This window comes from Triticum urartu, chromosome 7, assembly GCF_003073215.2.
Source record: "Triticum urartu cultivar G1812 chromosome 7, Tu2.1, whole genome shotgun sequence".
Classification (NCBI taxonomy): Eukaryota; Viridiplantae; Streptophyta; class Magnoliopsida; order Poales; family Poaceae; genus Triticum; species Triticum urartu.
In genome coordinates, this window is record NC_053028.1 from 176224134 (window position 1) to 176239428 (window position 15295).

Below are 15295 nucleotides of genomic sequence, written 5' to 3' on the forward strand. Positions count from 1 at the left end.
TAGCCAGCGGCGTGCGGTGGCAAGCGGCGCTGACAAGATCGCCATCGTGGCGAACGGTGGCGTCCCTGGCGGTCCCTTTTTGCACTGTTTAGGCGACACAGATGGGCATTTAAGGCCCTTGTCCCCTGCCGTCAGGGTTAGGTATGATACACTGTAGCAGGTAGCTGTAGCTACCGCAGCACCTTCCCGTTTTTACCCTTGCCTCTGTTGCCACCTGTCGGTGACCCCTTGAGCATATAAAAGGAGGCCCATGCGCAACGTAGAGGGGGTTAGCTGTTAGCGGTTAGCTGTTAGCTAGTTCAGATACACCCACGCTCGGTCTCGTTAGCTGCTGAAGTGTACTGTAGCACTCCGCGCTCCCGAGCAAAAAATCAATACAAACCACAAAGCAGGAGTAGGGTTTTACGCATCCGTGCGGCCCGAACCTGGGTAAATCGCTCGCGTGTATTGCCTCGATTTGCTCTTTGCACGATCTCCGCCCCCGCTGAACCGAAAGGGACTCGGTCCGCCGGTCCCATAGGTGCCCGTGGATCAGTACCCCGGCATATATTATCTACTAATTTGGACATTATTGGGCTTTATTATCCACTTTTATATTATTTTTGGGACTAACCTACTAACCGGAGGCCCAGCCCAGAATTGCTATTTTTTTGCCTGTTTTATGGTTTCGAAGAAAAGGAATATCAAACGGAGTCCAAACGGAATGAAACCTTTGGGAACGTGATTTTCTCAACGAACAAGACCCAGGAGACTTGGACCCTATGTCAAGACACAAAAGAGGAGGCCACGAGGTAGGGGGCGCGCCTACCCCCCCCAGGTGCGCCCTCCACCCTCCTGGGCCCCGTGTTGCTCCACCGACGTACTCGTTCCTCCTATATATACCTACGTACCCCCAAACGATCAGATACGGAGCCAAAACCCTAATTCCACTGCCGCAACTTTCTCTATCCACAAGTTCCCATCTTGGGGCCTGTTCCGGAGCTCCGCCGAAGGGGGCGTCGATCACGGAGGGCTTCTACATCATCACCATAGCCCCTCCGATGAAGTGTGAGTAATTCACCTCAGACCTACGGGTCCATAGTTATTAGCTAGATGGCCTCTTCTCTCTTTTTGGATCTCAATACAATGTTCTCCCCCTCTCTTGTGGAGATCTATTCAATGTAATCTTCTTTTTGCGGTGTGTTTGTTGAGACCGATGAATTGTGGGTTTATGATCAAGTCTATCTATGAATAATATTCGAATCTTCTCTGAATTATTTTATGTATGATTGGTTATCTTTGCAAGTCTCTTCGAATTATCAGTTTGGTTTGGCCTACTAGATTGATATTCTTGCAATGGGAGAAGTGCTTAGCTTTGGGTTCAATCTTGTAGTGTCCTTACCCAGTGACAGTAGGGCCAGCAAGGCACGTATTGTATTGTTTCCATCGAGAATAACAAGATGGGGTTTTCATCATATTGCATGAGTTTATCCCTCTACATCATGTCATTTTGCTTAAGGCGTTACTCTGTTTTCATTAAGTTAATACTCTAGATGCATGCTGGATAGCGGTCGATGAGTGGAGTAATAGTAGTAGATGCAGGCAGGAGTCGGTCTATTTTCTCGGACGTGATGCCTATATACATGATCATACCTAGATATTCTCATAACTATGCTCAATTCTGTCAATTGCTCAACAGTAATTCGTTCACCCACCATAGAATACTTATGCTCTTGAGAGAAGCCACTAGTGAAACCTATGGCCTCCAGGTCTATCTTCATCATATTAATCTTTCAATACTTAGTTATTTCCTTTGCTTTCTACTTTGCTTTTATTTTACTTTGCATCATTATCATAAAAAAACCAAAAATATTTTCTTATCATATCTATCAGATCTCACTCTCGTAAGTGGTCGTGTAGGGATTGACAACCCCTTATCACGTTGGTTGCGAGGATTTATTTGTTTTGTGCAGGTACGAGGGACTCGCGCGTAGCCTCCTACTAGATTGATACCTTGGTTCTAAAAAAACTGAGGGAAATACTTACGCTACTTTGCTGCATCATCCCTTCCTCTTCGGGGAAAACCAACGTAGTGCTCAAGAGGTAGCAGCGCCTTGGGCCTCATTCCGGGCTAGCTCCGCACTCTGACGAGCCTTGGCGAGTTCGGTCTCTTGAACCGATGCATCGCGCTCCAAGGCCTGACACTTCTTCACCGCGTCCTCGAGCTCCTGTTGGACCTTGTTTACCCGGGCCTTGAGCTTCTTCCGAGCGGCCTACTACTTGACAGCCTTCCCTTCGGCTTCGACCAGTGCCTTTTTCAGGGCCTCGACCTCGGTCGTCACCTTTGTACACATCATGGCATTTCGGTCATTGCATATCATTTCCCTTTTTTTGAATACATAACAGGTTATTACTTACCTTGTTTTTCCTGGAGCTGCCTCTTCACCTGGCCTAGTGTTGGGGAACGTAGGAGAATTTTAAAATTTTCTATGCATCACCAAGATCAATCTATGGATTCATCTAGCAACGAGGGAGAGAGGAGTGCATCTACATACCCTTGTAGATCGCGCGCAGAAGCGTTCAAGAGAACGGGGTTGATGGAGTCGTACTCGTCGTGATCCAAATCACCGATGACCTAGCGCTGAACGGACGTCACCTCCGCGTTCAACACACGTACGGTTGGGAAGACGTCTCCTCCAACTTGATCCAGCAAGGGGGAAGGAGAGGTTGATGAAGATCCAGCAGCACGACGGCGTGGTGGTGGAAGCAACGGTGATCTCAGCAGGGCTTCGCCAAGCTCAGGGAGAGGGAGGAGTGTCACGGGAGGGAGAGGGAGGCGCCAGGGGCTAGGGTGCGGCTGCCCTCCCTCCCCCACTATATATAGGACCCCTAGGGGGGGGGGCGGCCCTAGGAGATTGAATCTCCAAGGGGGGGCGGCGGCCAAGGGGGTTGGAGTGCCCCCCAAGCCAAGTGGGGCGCCCCCACCCCTAGGGTTTCCAACCCTAGGAGCAGGGGAGGACCATGGGGGGGCGTACCAGCCCACTAGGGACTGGTTCCCCTCCCACTTCAGCCCATGGGGCCCTCCGGGATAGGTGGTCCCACCCGGTGGACCCCCGGGACCCTTCCGGTGGTCCCGGTGCAATACCAATTACCCCCGAAACCTTCCCGATGGCCGAAACTTGACTTCCTATATATAAATCTTCACCTCCGGACCATTCCGGAACTCCTCGTGACGTCCTGGATATCATCCGGGACTCCGAACAACTTTCGGGTTACCGTATACTAATATCTCAACAACCCTAGCATCACCGAACCTTAAGTGTGTAGACCCTACGGGTTCGGGAGACACACAGACATGACCGAGACGACTCTCCGGTCAATAACCAACAGCGGGATCTGGATACCCATGCTGGCTCCCACATGCTCCTCGATGATCTCATCGGATGAACCATGATGTCGAGGATTCAATCAATCCCGTATACAATTCCCTTGGTCAATCGGTATGTTACTTGCCCGAGACTCGATCATCGGTATGCCAACACCTCGTTCAATCTCGTTACCGGCAAGTCACTTTACTCGTACCGTAATGCATGACCCCATGGTCAACCACTTGGTCACATTGAGCTCATTATGATGATGCATTACCGAGTGGGCCCAGAGATACCTCTCCGTCATACGGAGTGACAAATCCCAGTCTTGATTCGTGCCAACCCAACAGACACTTTCGGAGATACCTATAGTGTACCTTTATAGTCACCCAGTTATGTTGTGACGTTTGGCACACCCAAAGCACTCCTACGGTATCCGGGAGTTGCACAATCTCATGATCTAAGGAAATTATACTTGACATTCAGAAAAGCTATAGCAAACGAACTACACGATCTTTGAACTATGCTTAGGATTGGGTCTTGTCCATCACATCATTCTCCTAATGATGTGGTCCTGTTATCAATGACATCCAATGTCCATAGTCAGGATACCATCACTATCTTTTGATCAACGAGCTAGTCAACTAGAGGCTCACTATGGACGTGTTGTGGTCTATGTATTCACACATGTATTACGATTTCTGGATAACACAATTATAGCATGAACAATAGACAATTATCATGAACAAAGAAATATAATAATAACCATTTTATTATTGCCTCTAGAGCATATTTCCAACAGTCTCCCACTTGCACTAGAGTCAATAGTCTAGTTACATTGTGACGAATCGAACACCCAAGCAGTTCTGGTGTTGATCATGTTTTGCTCCAGGGAGAGGTTTAGTCAACGGATCTGCCACATTCAGGTCCGTATGTACTTTACAAATATCTATGTCTCCATTTTGAACAATTTCATGAATGGAGTTAAAGCGACGCTTGATATGCCTGGTCTTCCTGTGAAACCTGGGCTCCTTGGCAAGGGCAATAGCTCCAGTGTTGTCACAGAAGAGAGTCATCGGGCCCGACGCATTGGGTATGACTCCTAGGTCGGTAATGAACTCCTTCACCCAGATTGCCTCCTGTGCTGCCTCTGAGGCTGCCATGTACTCCGCTTCACATGTAGATCCCGCCACAACGCTTTGCTTGCAACTGCACCAGCTTACTGCACCACCATTCAAAATATACACGTACCCGGTTTGTGACTTAGAGTCATCCAGATCTGTGTCGAAGCTAGCATCGACGTAACCCTTTACGACGAGCTCTTCGTCACCTCCATAAACGAGAAACATATCGTTAGTCCTCTTCAGGTACTTCAGGATATTCTTGACTGCTGTCCAGTGTTCCATGCCGGGATTACTTTGGTACCTTCCTACCAAACTTACGGCAAGGTTTACATCAGGTCTGGTACACAGCATAGCATACATGATAGACCCTATGGCCGAGGCATAGGGGACGACACTCATCTTTTCTCTATCATCTGCCGTGGTCGGGCATTCAGCCGTGCTCAATCTCATACCTTGCAATACAGGCAAGAACCCCTTCTTTGACTGATCCATTTTGAACTTCTTCAATATCTTGTCAAGGTACGTACTCTGTGAAAGACCAATGAGGCATCTCGATCTATCTCTATAGATCTTGATGCCTAATATATAAGCAGCTTCTCCAAGATCCTTCATTGAAAAACACTTGTTCAAGTAGGCCTTTATGCTTTCCAAGAATTCTATATCATTTCCCATCAACAGTATGTCATCCACATACAATATGAGAAATGCTACAGAGCTCCCACTCACTTTCTTGTAAATTCATGCTTCTCCATAAGTCTGCGTAAACCCAAATGCTTTGATCATCTCATCAAAACGAATGTTCCAACTCCGAGATGCTTGCACCAGCCCATAAATCGAGCGTTGGAGCTTGCACACCTTGTCAGCATTCTTAGGATTGAGAAAACCTTTCGGCTGCATCATATACAATTCTTCCTTAAGGAAACCATTAAGGAATGCCGTTTTGACGTCCATTTGCCATATCTCATAATCATAGAATGCGGCAATTGCTAACATGATTCGGACGGACTTCAGCTTCGCTATGGGTGAGAAAGTCTCACCGTAGTCAACCTGTCGGAGTAATGGGCCACGGGTAGGCTAACCCGAGTCCTAGAACCTTTCAAGACATCGGGGCAGGCTGCGCCCCTCAAGACCTCGGGACAAAGAGCCTCCTTCTGAGGAGTCGTCGGCAAGGCCACCAACTAGCCACTCGCGGCCGAGTCCCAGGGACGACTTCAGGACAAACCGACTCCTGACTGACGACTTCCCGAGAAGCCGGCCTTGGGGAGTCGGCCGGCGACTCCAGCAAAACCCCATGTCCTCATCAAGAGGGACAGGACAGGGGAGTGGCTACAGTGAAGACTGCTCCCACCCCTTTCCAAAGGCAAGCATGGTCACAGTACGCCGTACACGCGGAGATCTCCGTGCGGTGTGGCACTGTTGCCATGCTGGCCCTGACATCAGCACCGGTGGACCGAATCCTGCGCCCACGACGGCTTGTCTATACGACCTTTGGGCGGCGGGTCCCACCGGCCAGCGGGATCCCAGAAGACGACAAGTGCGCCACAAGTCGGACCCGTCGGGAGTCGGCCCCCGAGAGTCGGCCGGCTCCTCCCCCGGGGCCCACGCGCCATTAACCAGATGTGATGGAGAGTGGCAATAGTGATCGCCCGCCAGGCGGCGGGGCGGTTGCCACGACTCCATGACGAAGCCCGCGTCATTAGAAGCACGGCTACAGTAATCAGCAGCCGGCAAGACCCGCCCGCGGCGGACGCGGCCTGTCGGCTCCGTACCTAGCCAGTCGGCGGGCCCCAGCAGTCGGCAGAGAAGACAGAGGCCGGAGGCACTGACGGCTGGGCCCGCATCCAGCCGGATTACCATTGTACCCCTGGGGGTAGGTCTATATAAACCCCCCAGGGCACCCATGCAAAGGGTTGGAATCCATTAGCTCTAGACCAGATCATATAGGAGGGAGAGAGCTAGCTTTGCCCTCTCCTACCTCCAGGAAACAGCTCAACGAGCAATCTTGTAAACACTTTGCCATAGTGATCATGCGGAGACCCCGTAGAGCAGCAGTAGGGGTATTATCTCCCCGAGAGCCCTGAAGCTAGGTAAGATTCGCCGGCGTGCATGTCTATGCCTCATCCCGTTTCCAGGCACCGACGATGTTCTACTCGCCCCCACCATGATAAGCCATCCTTTGGCATATGTCGCACCCAACCCCCGACACAACCCCTTGAACTTTTCGATAACCCTTAGCGACAAGCCGAGCTTTATAGATGGTTACATTACCATCCGCGTCTGTTTTCTTCTTAAAGATCCATTTATTTTGTATGGCTCGCCGATCATCGGGCAAGTCAGTCAAAGTCCATACTTTGTTTTCATACATGGATCCTATCTCGGATTTCATGGCTTCCAGCCATTTGTCGGAATCTGGGCCCGCCATTGCTTCTTCATAGTTCGAAGGTTTACCATTGTCTAACAACATGATTTTCAGGACAGGGTTGCTGAGGGAGTCCTGGATTAGGGGGTGTTCGGATAGACGGAGTATACCTTCAGCCGGACTCCCAGACTATGGAGATACAAGATTGAAGACTTCGTCCCGTGTCCGGAAGGGACTTTCCTTGGCGTGGAAGGCTAGCTTGGCGATACGGATATGTAGATCTCCTACCATTGTAACCGACTTTGTGTAACCCTAACCCTCTCCGGTGTCTATATAAACCGGAGGGTTTTAGTCCGTAGGACAACATACACAACAACAATCATACCATAGGCTAGCTTCTAGGGTTTAGCCTCTCTGATCTCGTGGTAGATCTACTCTTGTACTACCCATATCATCAATATTAATCAAGCAGGACGTAGGGTTTTACCTCCATCGAGAGGGCCCGAACCTAGGTAAAATTTCGTGTCCCTTGCCTCCTGTTACCATCCGGCCTAGACGCATAGTTCTGGACCCCCTACCCAAGATCCGCCGGTTTTGACACCGACACTGGTGCTTTCATTGAGAGTTCCTCTGTGTCGTCGCCGTCAGGGTCGATGGCTCCAACGATCATCAATAGCGATGCAGTCCAGGGTGAGACCTTCCTCCCCAGACAGATCTTCGCCTTCGGCAGCTTCGTACTGCGGGCCAATTCACTTGGCCATCTAGAGAAGATCGAAAGCTATGCCCCTGGCCGTCAGGTCAGATTTGGAAGCTTAAACTACATGGCTGACATCCACGGGGACTTGATCTTCGACGGATTCAAGCCACTGCCGAGCGCGCCGCACTGTCACGATGAGCATGATCTAGCTCTGCTGCCGAACAGTGCCTTGGAGGCCGCACCCGCATCGGCTTTGACCCTTAATTCAGAGCCAACTGCGCCGATCGAGGATGGGTGGTTGGACGCCGCCTTGGGGGCTGCGATCCCAATGGCGATCGAGCCGAACACCAGCCCCGCACTCTGCGAGACTCGTGAATCTAGGGAGCTGGACTCCTCTCTGGACTCCGAACCATCTGCGCCCCTGCCGATCGAGTCCGATTGGGCGCCGATCATGGAGTTTACTACCGCGGACATCTTTCAGCACTCGCCTTTCGGCGATATTCTGAAGACACTGAAGTCTCTCTCTTTATCAGGAGAGCCCTGGCTGGACTACGGTCAGCAAGGTTGGGATACGGATGATGAAGAAATTCAAAGCCCACCCACCACCCACTTTGTAGCCACTGTCAACGATTTAACCGACCTGCTCGACTTTGACTCCGAAGACATCGACGGTATGGACGCCGATGAAGGAGACGATGAAGAACCAGCGCCTATCAGGCCCTGGAAAGCCACCTCGTCATATGACATATACATGGTGGACACCCCAAAAGAAGGAGATGGCGATGGAACAGCGGAGGATGACCCCTCGAAGAAACAGCCTAAGCGCCAGCGTCAGCGGCGCCGCTCAAAATCCCGCCAAAATAAATACGGTGATTCCAGCACGGGAGATAATAATACTCCGGAAAGTGCCGAAGAAAACCCCCTCCAGCAAGATTTAGCACAGGAGGATGGAGAAACCAACCCTCATGAGAGAGCGGCAGACAGAGAGGTCGAGGACGATAATTATATGCCTCCCTCCGAAGACGAGGCAAGCCTCGACGACGACGAATTCGTCGTGCCAGAGGATCCCGTCGAGAAAGAGCGTTTTCAACGCAGGCTTATGGCCACGGCAAGAAGCCTCAAGAAAAAACAGCAACAGCTTAGAGCTGATCAAGATTTGCTAGTCGACAGATGGACTGAAGTCCTTGCGGCTGAAGAACATAAACTCGAACGCCCCTTCAAGAGCTACCCAAAGCGCAGGTTGCTACCCCAATTAGAGGAGGAAGCACTTAAATCTACATCACCTACACTCGATATGGCTGATCGGCCACCTTGTGGCCACGACAGAGAGGCCTCTCGGCCCTCCACTCAAGCCGCACCCCGTACCAAGGCATGGGAAAATGCGCCAGACCTGCGAGATATGTTGGAGGACAAGGCAAGGCAAACAAGATCGATCTACGGATCGCGTGGGCGCCCCACGACTCGAGACAGTAACCGTCATGCTGGCCACAAATTCGGCAGGGCCGAACACAGTAGACAAAGCTCATTCGAGCTATGTCGTGATATAGCCCAGTACAGAGGCGCCGCACACCCACTATGCTTCACAGACGAAATAATGGATCATCAAATCCCCGAGGGATTCAAACCCATAAACATCGAATCATATGATGGCACAACAGATCCTGCGGTATGGATCGAGGATTATCTCCTTCATATCCACATAGCCCGCGGCGATGATTTCCACGCCATCAAATACCTCCCACTCAAGCTTAAAGGACCAGCTCGGCATTGGCTTAACAGCTTGCCAACAGGATCAATCAGTGTTTGGGAGGACCTGGAAGCCACATTCCTCGACAATTTCCAGGGCACTTATGTGCGACCCCCAGACGTCGATGACCTAAGTCACGTAATTCAGCAGCCAGAGGAATCGGCCATGCAATTCTGGACACTGTTCCTAACAAATAAAAATCAAATAGTCGACTGTCCGGACGCTAAGGCCCTAGCAGCCTTCAAGCACAATATCCGTGACGAGTGGCTTGCCTGGCACCTTGGACAGGAAAAGCCGAAGTCTATGGCAGCACTCACGACACTCATGACCTGCTTTTGCACGGGAGAAGACAGCTGGCTTGCTCGTAGCAACAATATGACCAAGAACCCTGGTAATTCGGATACCAGGGACAGTATGGCAGGTCGCGTCGCAACAAGCAGAAGCGCCGCATTAACGGCGACAATGCTGAGGATACGGCAGTCAATGCCGGATTCAGAGGCTCTAAATCCGGTCAGCGGAAAAAGCCATTCAAAAGGAATCCTAGGGGCCCGTCCAGTTTGGACCGAATACTCGACCGCTTGTGCCAGATACATGGCACCCCCGAAAAGCCGGCCAATCACACCAACAGGGATTGTTGGGTGTTCAAGCAGGCAGGCAAGTTAAATGCCGAAAACGAAGACAAGGGGCTGCATAGCGATGACGACGAAGAGCCCCGGCCGCCGAACAACAGTGGACAGAAGGGTTTTCCCCCACAAGTGCGGACGGTGAACATGATATACGCAACCCACGTCCCCAAGAGGGAGCGGAAGCGCGCATTAAGGGACGTATACGCGGTAGAGCCAGTCGCCCCAAAGTTCAACCCATGGTCCTCCTGCCCGATCACCTTTGATCGAAGGGATCACCCCACTAGCATCTGTCATGGCGGATTCGCCACATTGGTTCTAGACCCAATTATTGACGGATTTCATCTGACTAGGGTCCTTATGGATGGCGGGAGCAGCCTGAACCTGCTTTACCAGGATACAGTGCGGAAAATGGGCATAGATCCCTCGAGGATTAAGCCCACCAAAATGACCTTTAAAGGCGTAATACCAGGTGTAGAGGCCAACTGTACAGGCCCAGTCACACTTGAAGTGGTCTTCGGATCTCCGGATAATTTCCGAAGCGAGGAGTCAATCTTCGACATAGTCCCATTCCGTAGTGGCTATCACGCACTGCTCGGGCGAACCGCATTTGCCAAGTTCAATGCGGTACCGCACTACGCATACCTTAAGCTCAAGATGCCAGGCCCTCGAGGAGTAATTACGGTCAATGGAAACACCAAACGCTCCCTCCGAATGGAGGAGCACACGGCGGCCCTTGCAGCGGAAGTACAAAGCAACCTCTCCAGGCAGTTCTCCAGTCCGGCCACTAAACGACCGGACACCGTCAAGCGCGCCCGGAGTAACCTGGAAAAAGACCGCCTGGCACGATCTGAGCAGGCGTAGCAATGCGGCCCCAACCCCAGCCCTAGCAAAAAGGCGACGCCAGTGCTTCGCATACATAACTACGCTCTAGAAATACCATGGGTACAGGGGGAGGGGCACCATCACGGCACGCCCGAAGCACGGCTTAAACCGCACCAGGGGCTGCCAATTTTTTAATTTTCTCTTACTTTCAGAACTCCATTCTTCGGAAGGCCTGTTCGGCAGGTCAATTGCCGCACAAACGATGCAAGAACCAGGGAAGCAGACAAGCCAAACCGCATTACGGAACTCCCAGGTGGTCTCTATCACGAGCAGTATACCTGTTTCACATACTATTCCACAGCTTACCCCTGGAACGGACATGTTAAATAGTCCAACCTTTTGCTTATCGCATTATTTGTATCGTTCTGCTTTGATCACAGCCTTCTTTAATAAACAATGCATAGCTTTTGTCTATTTTTGCATTCCTTTTTTTATATATGTTCCTTAACGACATGTTGCACCCGTACACTTTGGTACGGCCGAAATACGCCAGGTGCTTCAGTACCCCTCAACATGGTGTGAGAAGTCCGAACACTTTAACAAGTGCGGCACCCCGAACTTATAGCATTATATGCATCGGCTCCAAATCTTGTCTTGCGTCAATAGTTGGGTTTGCCCGGCTCCTATGATTTGGTGCCTTACGTTCCGCTATATCGGCTAAGGTAGCACTAGGAGAACTACTGCGATTGTGCCCTAGTTGAGCTGGGTCGAGCACCTCAGTGGAGAAAGCTAAAACTGATTGTCATGATGAAGCGAGAGCTGGTCGTTGTTCAAGAGGTTTTTCGAGTCCCTAAAGACTTATGCCGCTTAGAGTGAGGAGTCGGCTCTGTCTGGCCAAGGCGTGGATAGCGCCCCGAACTCGGTCTTCCGAATACCAGGGGCTTCGCCGAAATTTCAAATTATAGAATTCTATGGCTAAGTGAGAGTGTTCACGCATTATAGTCCGATTGCCTTGTTCGTTGGGCTAAGCGCCTCCCTCGAAGGAACCAAACATGGGAAAAAGAGCGCTCAGGTTTATCCCCGAAGACCCCAGCACTAGCGGCACGGGGGCAGAAGCCGACGACTCGCCATCTCTCAGAATTGATAAACAGCCGCACAGAAGGTAATGTTTTAAATTCCAACAGCATTGCTTAGCGCATATGAACAAAGTTTTCAGCGCACAGGACAAAACGAGCAAGTTTCACTCAAAAATTACATCCCTAGAACATTCATCCGCCACAAGGCAGGCACCCTTCAGAACATCCTTATAATAATTCTCGGGCTTGCGATGCTCTTTCCCCGGCGGTGGCCCGTCCTTCACAAGCTTCTCAGCATCCAGCTTGCCCAGTGCACCTTAGCACGGGCAAGGGCCCTACGGGCACCTTCAATGCAGACGGAGCGCTTGATGACTTCGAGCCTTGGACAGGCCTCCACCAGCCACCGCACCAGCCCGAAATAGCTCCCAGGCAGAGCCTCTCCAGGCCACAGCCAAACTATGAGGCCCTTCATGGCCTGTTCGGCCGCCTTGTGGAGCTCGACTAGTTGCTTCAGCTGGTCGCTCAGGGGCACGGGGTGTCCAGCCTCAACATACTGAGACCAGAACACTTTCTCTATCGAGCTTCCCTCCTTGGCTCGATAGAATGCGGCGGCATTGGACACACTCCGGGGAAGATCTGTGAACGCTCCTGGAGAGCTCCGGATTCGGGTAAGTAACAAGTAACTCACGTTTATGTGTTTGCTTTTCATAAAGAATGCCTTACCCGCCACTATCTTCTTCACCTCATCCAACTCCTGGAGGGTCTTCTGGGATTCGGCCTTGGCAGACTTGGCATTTTCAATAGCCGCCGCGAGCTCGGACGCTCGCGTCTTTGAGTCAAGCTCCAAACTCTCATGTTTTTTCATGAGAACCTGGATCTCTTGCTGCACCTTGCCAACCTGGGCCTCGTACTTCTCCCGCTGGGTGTGCTCCGTGGCCGCCCTCTTCTCGGCCTCGACCAGTTCTTGCTTAAGGGTCGCCACCTCAGACGTGGCCCCTACAATAGCCACGATAATCCTGTCATTTTTCGCAATTGCACCTTTTTATATATATCTAAACAACGTATTTCTTACCTTCATTGTCCTCGAGCTGCTTCTTGGCACGCCCGAGCTCTTGCTCGGACCGCTCGAGGTTCTGCTTTAGCGTGTCCACTTCCGCAGTCAGTGCGGCGGACGCAAGCAGAGAAGCCTGCATACGCATATTGACTCCTTTTTGTTAGACTCCTGCGAATTTTATTTGATCCTCTATTCGGCTTTTCTTCCCGAATGCCAAACAGAGCATCAGGGGCTACTGTCTATGCGGTAATATTATTTACACATTCTTTACTTACCTCAAAGCCTTTTAAAAGGCTAGTACAAGCTTCAGTCAGTCTGCTCTTGGTGGACTGAACCTTCTGGACCACCGCACTCATAATGGTGCAGTGCTCCTCGTCGATGGAGGCGCCTTGGAGCGCCTCTAACAGATTATCCGGCGCCTCCGGTTGGACGGGGGTCACCGGCATGGTGAGCTTGCTCCTCTTGGAAGGAGGTCCCCCGCCGGACTCTGGAACCTTTGAAGGTTCCGGAGCGGTGTCCGGCCTAGAGCCGGACTTGGAACCCTGGGGGGTTTCATCCCCTTTACTCCTGGAGTCCGGGAGGTCGCCTTGTGGCGCCTCCAGGACCACCTCCTCCCGGCTCGGAACCTGTTGGGACAACACTTCAGTGTCGTCCGTAGGGCGGGGGGAGGAAGCCGTCGGAAGCGAGTTCACATCCGACGAGTCCAGTGAGCCGCTCGAGGACGCGTCGAGCCGGTCTTTGGGTGGGCTGCATAAACATATTCGACATAAGGGAAAGCTGTGCAATAAACGAATGCTATGAAATACTCTGACATCCAGATACTTACGATTTAGCCAGGGGCTTGGCCTTGGGTGGCCACTCCACTCCGCCGTCGTCGGCATCGGTGGAGTAGTCCGGAGGAAGGGTTTTCCCCTTCTTGGAACCTTCGGCCTTCCCAGCTGGGGCGGCCTTCCTTTTCTTCTCTCCTCCCGCTGGAGGGGGAGAGGTCTCTTCTTCTTCCTCCTCGTCTTCACGGGAGGAATGCGCCTCGGAACCGTCGGATGATGGATCCGACACCTCCTGGCGCCAGGCACTCTTTCGAGTCCCCGTGGCCTTTTTCGCGGCCTTCTTCTCTGGCACCACATAGGGTGCCGGAACCAGCAGCTTCGCCAAGCGAATCTCCGCTAGGCCTTTGGGCAAAGGAGCCGGACAGTTGATCTGTCCGGACGTCTCCTGCCAATCCTGTCAAAGGTAAGGGAGCTTAGATCCCGCATGGGGTCAAACTATGAAAAACTGATACCCTATAAAAGGAAAAAACAGCTTACCGCATGAGCGTGACACTACGTATTGAATCCGCGATCCTCGGTAGCGGATGCGGGGGCCTCGGCGCCCTTGAAAAGCACCTTCCAGGCATCTTCGTACATCGTGTCGAAGAGCTTGCTCAGAGTTCGGTGCCGCGCCAGGTCGAACTGCCATAGGTTGAAAGCCCGTTGTTGACACGGGAGGATCAGGCGGATGAGCATAACCTGGACTACGTTGACAAATTTGAGCTTCTTGTCCACCAGGGTTTGGACGCATGTTTGGAGTCCGGTCAGCTCTCCTTTTTTACCCCACGACAGGCCCGTCTCCTTCCAGGAGGTGAGCCGCGTAGGGGGTCCGGATCGAAACTCGGGGGCTGCGACCCATCCGGGGTCGCGCGGCTCGGTGATGTAAAACCACCCCGATTGCCACCCCTTCAGGGTCTCCACAAAGGAGCCCTCGAGCCATAAGACATTGGGCATCTTGCCCACCATGGCGCCTCCGCACTCCGCCTCCGCCTGGTTGCCGCGCACCACCTTCGGCTTGACATTGAAAGTCTTGAGCCATAGGCCGAAATGGGGGCGGATGCGAGGAAAGCCTCGCACACGATGATAAACGCCGAGATGTTGAGGACAAAGTTCGGGGCCAGATCGTGGAAATCCAGGCCATAGTAGAACATGAGCCCCCGGACAAATGGGTGAAGAGGGAAGCCCAGTCCGCGGAGGAAATGGGGGAGGAACACCACCCTCTCATGGGGCCTAGGGGTGGGGATGAGCTGCCCCTTTTCGGGAAGCCGGTACGCAATGTCGTTAGACAAGTATCCGGCCTTCCTCAGTTTTTTGATGTGTCCCTCCGTGACGGAGGAGACCATCCACTTGCCTCCCGCTCCGGACATGGCTGGAGAAGGTTGAGGTGGGGAGTGCGGACTTGGGCGCTGGAGCTCGAGTGCGCGAGAATGGATAAGGCAAGGAGGAAGAAGGCGTAGGTGAAAAGGTGGATCCTTATCCCCTTATATGGGTGGACGCAACTACGTGTCCCCACCAGCCTGGTAAAACTCGCTTATCTCCAAGCGCCGTAATCAATGGCGCGGTTGGGTTACCCACGCCCGTATTGATGAGAATCCCGGAATAAGGGGACACGATCTCTGCTTTAACAAGACGTGCCA